The sequence below is a fragment of the Trachurus japonicus genome, chromosome 22, assembly GCF_045865225.1.
Source record: "Trachurus japonicus isolate A0001 chromosome 22, Traja_1.0".
Classification (NCBI taxonomy): Eukaryota; Metazoa; Chordata; class Actinopteri; order Carangiformes; family Carangidae; genus Trachurus; species Trachurus japonicus.
This window is the reverse complement of record NC_140928.1, coordinates 24,682,106-24,690,571: the sequence shown is the minus strand read 5'-3', so window position 1 is coordinate 24,690,571 and position 8,466 is coordinate 24,682,106. Positions and strand designations below refer to the sequence as shown.

The following is an 8,466-nucleotide window of genomic DNA, read 5'->3' as shown; positions in this document are numbered from 1 at the left end:
ACCAGTAAATATTCAAGCATGTTTTTTTCTGAGAGAAGGGGGATATAATCTGAGGGGGGTACTGAACCTAAAACATCTGTATGCACGCACAACGTTAAAAACCTTTTGCATTTCAATATGTGGAGTGAAACTGTGGAACAAACTAGCGGAGGAGCTCAGACAATGTCCAACCGTGAGCAAATTCAAACAGCGGTACAAACAGATGGTATTTACAAGGTACAGGGAAGAAGAGGGGTATGACAAACATTAAGGTTTTCACACTTTTGCCATACTTGTTAGTTATTGTATTTATTTTGACACAAGCAGTCATGGTGTTGTTGTTTGTTGGTGATTGTTTGTTTTGTGAGAGTATTAAAAACAAAACAAAAAAAAAAACAGGATATACAGGAAGTAAGATAACCTAGGATTCTAGGTGGAGAAGGGATAGGAATTAATAAGCTAATGCTTCTTCCTATTCCTTTTCAAACATACAAGGTTTTTTATTGACTAGTGCTTCAAGTGTAATATGTTATTCACATGTTTGTTTGAAATAAAGTATTCATTCATTCATTTATCGAAAGCTGTGATAGCTGCCACTCATTTGGATATACGTACAGTACAGTATACTCATGTTGCTTCAGGCACATGTGACTGGGAGACAGTTCCTGGTTGACCACCACCACCACCACCAAAAAAAACAACAACAACTTTGAACTGGCTTATTTGGTAACTTTTTTCAAGGTCTGACTAATTTTACTATTTTCATTACTACTGTAGCTACACGTGTGGAAATGCTGTATCAGTCCTCCAGTCTTGAGACTTGTGGGCAACTCAGCATCTACCTGCCCCCCTCCCTATTTCCCCAAGAAACCTTCTTTGCAAAAGAAGTCCAGTTGCTTTCGATTAGATACTATGACCTGGACAAATGAGAATATGCACAGGCTGGTACGAGCTTCTGTTCAGACCCATATTAATGCCACTGTTCAAATGAGTGAAAGAAAACCAATATCTAAATCTGCCATTGCACACAGACCCTCCTGTTGCTGTGGGGTCACATATTAGATTAGAGGACAGATTGTAGGAATGTTACTTTATAACCATCAGTGTCCACAGATTAGTTACCACAAACCTCTCGCAGATCTTTATCCCACCACGCTCAGATAAGCCCGACCACTCCTGTTGTGTGAAGGACGTAGCAGTCTGTGTTTTGTTAGTGCTGTGTGTGCTGTCACAGAATATGTGTGTGAGCTGTTAAGTGTTTGGCATCCTAGTAAAATAAAGAGGAAAGGATGAATTTTCCATCCGAAGACACCTTGGGGGAGAAAAAAAACCCTGATCTCATAAGAAAAGCAATGTGAGGTCTGCCTCCCCATGCCAGCATTTGTCTCTCGTTCTCTCCAAGTGCCCTGGAGCAAAAGAATGAGAAGTGCTCATATTGAAAAGTGTACCTGGCATCATGTTTTCCTTGGTGATGAAAAATATACCGCTGGCTTACACTGACGCCCAGAGAACTTAGCCACAAATGCCCCTCAACAGAACCTGAATGCGATTCTTGGATATTTTATTTGAACTTTATTTGAAGGCCATGTGTCCAATTGGCAGGAAATGTGTTCTTGGCTCCGACTGCTTTGCCAAGAACCAGAAAAAGGCACAACGGTTAATGCAGCCCCCCCACACCCCCCATCTCTGCTGACAGGAAAGTTGCCAGGAAGCTTTTAACACAAGGCTCTGGTTCCAAATTTGCTCAGACTGAACTTCTGTCACCTCGAAACCACTGCACACACAATTACTGTTGTACAAACAGCGTCATTACCTGAACACACACACACACATGCTGCTAATAATGGTGATCTATGATAATGTCTAGATATCTTTATCACAGTGTAGCTGCAGTGAGTCTCTTTGTCTGACATGTTTTCAAAAGAGTGACCAGGGCTTCCTGCACACATATTTGCCCCCAGTACAGTATATACTGCCAATGACATTACATTGTTTTATGTTCTATTCACCACATGTATCACACGACCATAAAAAAGGGAAAACATTTTCTCTTGCCTTTACAATCAGTAAAAATATAACAATAACAAAAGCTGTCATATTGCCACATTAATGGTGCATGTCATCTTGTAATTTAATGTCATATCACATCACATCACCTTCCTTGTCTTTGTCTCCATCCATTGTCCACTCACTCCCCAGTTCCATTTTGTTCTGCTAAGCAAAGATAAACAGAAAGACATCAAGAAGGAGACCCATGGCGTTACATAAAAAGACATGGCCGATATTGAAGTTCTTGACTCCGGTGCAGCTGGAGGTAACTGGTAATGTGGTAATGAGACAGCTGAGGGACGGGCCGAAGCAGCAGGTCCCAGTGTGGTCAGAGCAATATGTCTGTGAGGAAACATTCACACGCATTTGTCATTTTTCCACATATAACATGGCATGATTATGGCTCAAATGTACTTCCTACCTCACATGTTGGTCCACACCACCAGTGTATCTGCCAGCTTCATTCTTCTCTTAGCTAATGGTTAATCAAAAATCTAAACATCTAATTTGGCATCAGCATTAATAGGTCAAATCTGCTGATCTGATGCAAATTATGCATCTATTTGTTTGAAATGAGTTTTATTAACATTAAAGTTATCAGTATCATTCATTTAAGTTGATGTTATTAACAGCATTTTTGCAGACTATTGGTGAATTGTTGAGATAAAGGTCTCTTATATTTAAACTTTATTTTGTTCATATTGTGATACACAAAATGCATCTGTTGAGTTTTGACTAGTCTGTACAGTCTGGGCATGAGACTGTGATACCCAATGCAAGTTCAACCTAGCCAAGGCTACACTGAAGATAAATTGTTTAGCTATCTCATCATGTTGTTGACCAATTTCCGATGTGTATGAACAGGACATTTGCCGAAGGACAAGATGATGGTCATCACTAGACTATTTCTATCACACTGTTCATCCTGGCAATGCACACTCTATCTGACAAACATGTCTGGATCCAAAGCCAAGGACTGATGTCCTTTAAGAGCATCAGTGACCTTGTAATTCACAGCAGTGTATGTTTATGTCCTGACACAAGTCATGGCCAGACAGGGAAGTGAGGAGTCCAGGTCATATTTGAAACTCTATCTTTACTGTTAACCTGCAGGAAATGCATCATGGAAAACCATTTTCTGGTGCGCAACCTCTGGCCACTGAGATACAGAATCCCAGACTGTTGTTATCTTCTCTGTAAATGTGATGAATGCTGGTGCAAACACAGATGCATGGGCCCTGTGAAATGAAGACATTATACTATCTTTCTTGTGACATTCACATGTCCAAAAAGGCATTATTACCCTTAATGTTATTGATTTAGCCGTATATGTTTACTACTCTCTCTCTCTCTCCCCCTGTCACAGCCAGCAGGACAAATTGTAAAGTTTCCTTTGGCTTAAACCCATGGCTCTCCATGCTCTCCACCGTCTGTGTGCTGCAGCTGCGACAGTACGCATCCTTGTTTGAGTAAACCCTTGGAGCAGCAGATAAATCTCTCCCCCCGTCTTGAGGAGGTCTGGCTTTTATTGCAGCCCTCTCCTTTGTCTGCCTGATGGATTATAGCAGAGAATTTATGCACACTTGACTTAAAAATCTTGATCAGCCGCTCTTAAGCATCATGAATCACTACCTACACCATTGTCTGTGCCTGACTGTGGAAAGGCTGAAGGGATGAGGAGAAGTGTTTCGGAGCACTTTTTAAATATTTAGCATGTTCCCATTCATGTATTAATCCAGTCATAATAAATCAAACTACATTTTAATTATAAGTTTTGTTTTATTTTTTTTTACCGAATATATGCACTTTTTCAAAACACCTTTCTGGGGCATGATTTTCCTTGTTAACCCACAGAAAGGCTCACCACCTACAGGGCCTTGTTCATAAATAAATGTCTCACTCTGTGGGGCCGACATCTGTATTTGAACTGGCCTGGAGCCCGGCTCTTGGCCCCGGCTTCAAGCATAATATGCCCACACCTCCATCCTTGGATTAAATAGAAAGTGCTATTGAAGCAAAAGCTGCTCCAGTGAAACCAGCAGCTGTCTCTTCCAGTTGCCTCTGTGCTCAGTCTCTCTGTGCAGACCATGTGCTGTGGTTATTTGGTTTGGCATGCAGCTCATGTTCACATCTCTGCTCCACTGTACATCCTAAAGATGAAACATGGCCAATGGTTAAGCCAGACATTCGGCGGCTGTGTTTAAAGTCAGAACATGCAAGATCCTCGCCGCTCTCCCGCCGGGATGTTTGTTGTACTTGCTGCAGTCCCACAGTTGGAGGATATGGATGGAATTTCCGAGAAAGAGAGACGAGAGAGTCGGGAGGGGGGAGGGGGGAAGGGATGATGCACGCTGCTCTGGTGGAAAGTTTTCAGGCTGATTACAGTGTGGTTAAGTTAGTGTTTCTTGCAGATCTGGCTTCAGAATAAAAGCCATGGCTTAGGCCTGAAGGAGAAAAGGCAGATGCTGAATCTGCTGAAGGCATGTTTAAGATCTCGCTCCAATTTCCCAGTGTTGTTCCCGTAAAACTCTACTGGTCCATGTGATTCAGCAGTGGTAGCAAAAACTAATTAGACTCCCAGCTTCCTAGAGTATAACATTATAATGAGGCTTCTAACATATTGTTCTGTTTGATCTTTTACCGTAGTTCTGAATAAATCCTCCCTCCCTTTGCAAAATTGCTTATTTTTTATCATTTACCTGAAAAAAGCTCTTCTATAATCAGATATCAGCTCCACCCACCAAACCGATCAGGATTCCATTAAAATCACCAAGAATATGATAGCATGATACTAATCCGTCTAATGTTTGGGATTTGATGAGTGGAAATGGAAAGCTTGCGCTGTTGTGAGAGGAAATGAGATGTTTGTGTCTGCAACTGAACCTCAGCCAAGAATCTATGGCTGTGTGCGCTGACAGCGGGCCGGGTAGGGTGTCTGACAAAAGGCCACATTAAGCGTGAAATAATCTCTCAATCACCCAACATGAGTCAGGATCAAAACAGGTGGAGCAGGAAGATAAAGGGGAGGCTGCGGGTGATAAGTGAAGGAGCGCCGGGCGGGAATGCGGAGGGGAAGTACAAATACATATCAATGGGAATCAAATGGGAGAGAAAACAACTTAACACTGCATTTTTAAACAGACAACAGACACAATATATTCATCACTGCTTTTGTATCGAGTGTCACAGGGATGAGATATGTGTTGCTAATGGATGGGCGATAAGGATCAGGTACCACTATGAGCAAGATAAAATCTTGTTTTAATGCATCTCAGTTCTTTATTTTCGACTGTAACATGGTTTTCACCAAATAACTGTTAACATCAACAAACAAGACAACATCACTACAGGTTCAACAAACATTAGCAGTCAGATGGTGAGACAGGTTGTAAGCAACAACCAGTAGATGATCTAAACCACTTCATTTGCAAGTGAGTGCATCTGAAACATTGTTGCTAATCCCTGATTACACAGGAAATTATTGTTTCTTGTGTGTGTCTAGCCCCCTTTCTTATTTGTTTGTTGACAAAGTCATTGCTATTCATCGGAACATAAGCCAGGAAATCAAACCTCTTCATCTGATGTAGCAGAGATTATAGAGATTCTTCAATCTGTCTGCATGGTCGCCTCACAACAAGAGCAAGTCTGCATTCGTCTGTTTCTCCAGCTCCTCCCACAGTCCAAAGACATGAGCACTAGGTTGATTGCCGACTCTAAATTGCCCATAGGAGGGAATGTGAGTGTACTAGGTGGTTTTTCCTCTGCTGTATACGTCAGCCCTGTGATAGACTTGCGCCCTGTACACCATTCTCAACCACTGTCGTCTTGGATTGGCTAGTAGTAGAGTATAAAGCTGATTGATGGATTAAAAACCTAAATAAATAACATATTAAGTTCTACATCATAGGCCAGTGCTCATCAGCCACCCTGACCAAATGAGTCTTTAATAATAACTATGATTATCTATGACAATAAAATTGTCTCTTTCTGCTCACAATGTGGACCTTATGTGAAAAGCGGGAACCACTGTGGCTCTATAAACTATAAAGGGAGTGAAAATTGTTTATTGGCTGTAGTTCATAGAAGATCACAAGAAGCTTTCGGTGGTCAACCTCTCTGAGCTGAAAAGCTGTGGACTGTTTTGCCTTCAGTGTGAATGAAGCAGATCAGACTCAGTTTGTCCAGATGTATTTCAACGCGGCTTTCCAAGGTGCCAAATTCCTTTGCCACAGTGGAGCAGACTTGTCTGTGTACCCAATCACAGAATGCTTGCATCCCCCGTTGTGAAGGAAAGCAATTACTCGGGCCAGGAGACCAGACTGGACATTTGACAAATATTATTCCAGCTCCATGCTGCTCATTGAACTGCCCCTCCATCCCTAACTGCTTATTTACCTTCATATTAATTTGTGTTGGTCTTCCGACTGGTTTCCCCCTCTCAGGTTTCGACCCCATATTGTTGTTGGTTATTTCAAGAGCTGCATGCTGGGCAGGCATTCGCTGGACTCAGAGCGCCCCGGCCCTGTGCATCAGCTCTGAACCTGCATGGATGAGAAAGACACTGCTAACCACACAGAATGTAAAAACATGAGACCTGCGCCCTCCAGACTCACGGCCTCATACTTTACATGTGAACCCAGTGAAGTTCACCAGCAGCTAATCAGCAGCACCGACTCAGTTAGCCGTCGACCGTACCTGGCTGCTGCTTTTTAAAGTTTGTACAAGGAGAATCTATTGCCCTAGGTCAAACTACATCAAAGTTCTTGCTGAAGTGCAGTGGAGACCGTCCAGGCTTCTGCTCCACCACAGACCGGCCTTCGGTATATCTAGAGATTTTGATCAATTATATTTCAGTGTATGAGCTCTTTAAGAGTTAAGAGACAATTAGTAAGTTTATTTTAACTCACTTTCCCCAAGCATTTACATTTATTTACTGAAAGTAACTTTCTACTGTTCTCACTTTATAAAAGCTTTAACTAACAATCCTTTATTAGTGTGTAATTGATTGGTGATTAATAATTGTGTCATAGAGCAGGTTGGTGTTACATTCACTATTACAGAATACTACGATTTTCTGACTTATAAGTGTCAGTCAGCCATTAATGAAGAACGAGGTGTCTAATGTGGATGTTGGGCATACAAAGCACACAATAGTCACCCCAGAGAACAGTGTTCACACCGAGTGCTCACTCCTTGAACTGTTTGTGTATTAAAGCAGACCATCTTTTCCAACCAAGAGTCAGTGGAGGTGAAGATTGCAGACAGATCAGATGTTTTGGTGGAAATATAACATTTGAAAACTAGAATCACCTTCTCTAGTTGCAGAAGATAATGGCACAATCAACATTATGATCAGAGTGAAGTTGACCTTTGACCTTCTGGATATAAAATGCTATTCATTTTATCCCTGAGCCCATTTGAGTTAAGCTGCGTTATAATTACCAAGTCAATTTGTGTGTTATGGACAATTACAATGTGTGTGAGGTCCCAGTGACCTTCGACCTTTGACCACCAAAATTGAATCAGTTCATTCATGAGTACAAGAGAATATTTGTCTGGGAGAACAAAAACTGTGGACTTGAATGATTGAGTTATTAAGGCTAAACAGCAACTTTTAATCATAACTAGATGTTCTACTGTCAGTGTTTAAGCATTAAATATTGCCTGATCCTGTTAACGGCAGTTTCTCAACATTCAAGCATTGGACCTAACAACATGGGACCTCTCGCACCCGAAGCGAGAATCATACCCCTAGACCAACGAGCCTCAGTGGAGCTGATATGTTTTCAAAAAAAAAATCGAATTCTGTCTTTTAGGATACTATCCTCTTTCAAATATGTGTCTGTGGTTCGTACTTTTGTATCAGTCGTTCACACTTTTAATTAATGCTGCAAACCTTTCAGACTGTTTCATTCAAACAACTACGGGAGGGCCTAAAAAGCTCTCAACAAGATCTCCCTCAATGGGTAGTACATTCTCACAATGTTTCAGTCTGCTAGCGAAGCAGAGTGAGGTGCTTTTTTTTCTAGGACAATTTTGTTATTTGTTAAATCACACCACAGTGATCACAAATTTCAGCGCACAGACATGAGGCCATTGTCTATCCTTAGATCTTATGTACCAAAGGGCTCGTCCGGGACTTGAACCCGGGACCTCTCGCACCCGAAGCGAGAATCATACCCCTAGACCAACGAGCCTCCTGTTTTATTCCCAAAAAATTGTAAATTCTGTGTCTTAGGATGAAATATAAAACTTTCCCATGGACACTGAGTTGTATAACACGGATTTTTCAATTAACATCTTTGGATCCTGTGTAACCTGGGCTCGTCCGGGATTTCAACTCGGGACCTCTCGCACCCAAAGCGAGAATCATATCCCTAAACCAATGAGCCTCCTATGAGATAATTCTGTTCCCAAATTTTGGAAATTCTGTGTCTT

At 41.6% G+C, this 8,466-nt stretch overlaps 1 non-coding gene across 1 annotated transcript; it reads right to left on the bottom strand.

The window, feature by feature from the left end:
- Window positions 1-8,153: 8,153 nt before the first annotated feature.
- trnap-cgg (transfer RNA proline (anticodon CGG)) lies at window positions 8,154-8,225 on the bottom strand. The gene has a single exon. It is a non-coding gene; the product is annotated as a tRNA-Pro (tRNA).
- Between the last annotated feature and the right edge of the window lie 241 nt (window positions 8,226-8,466).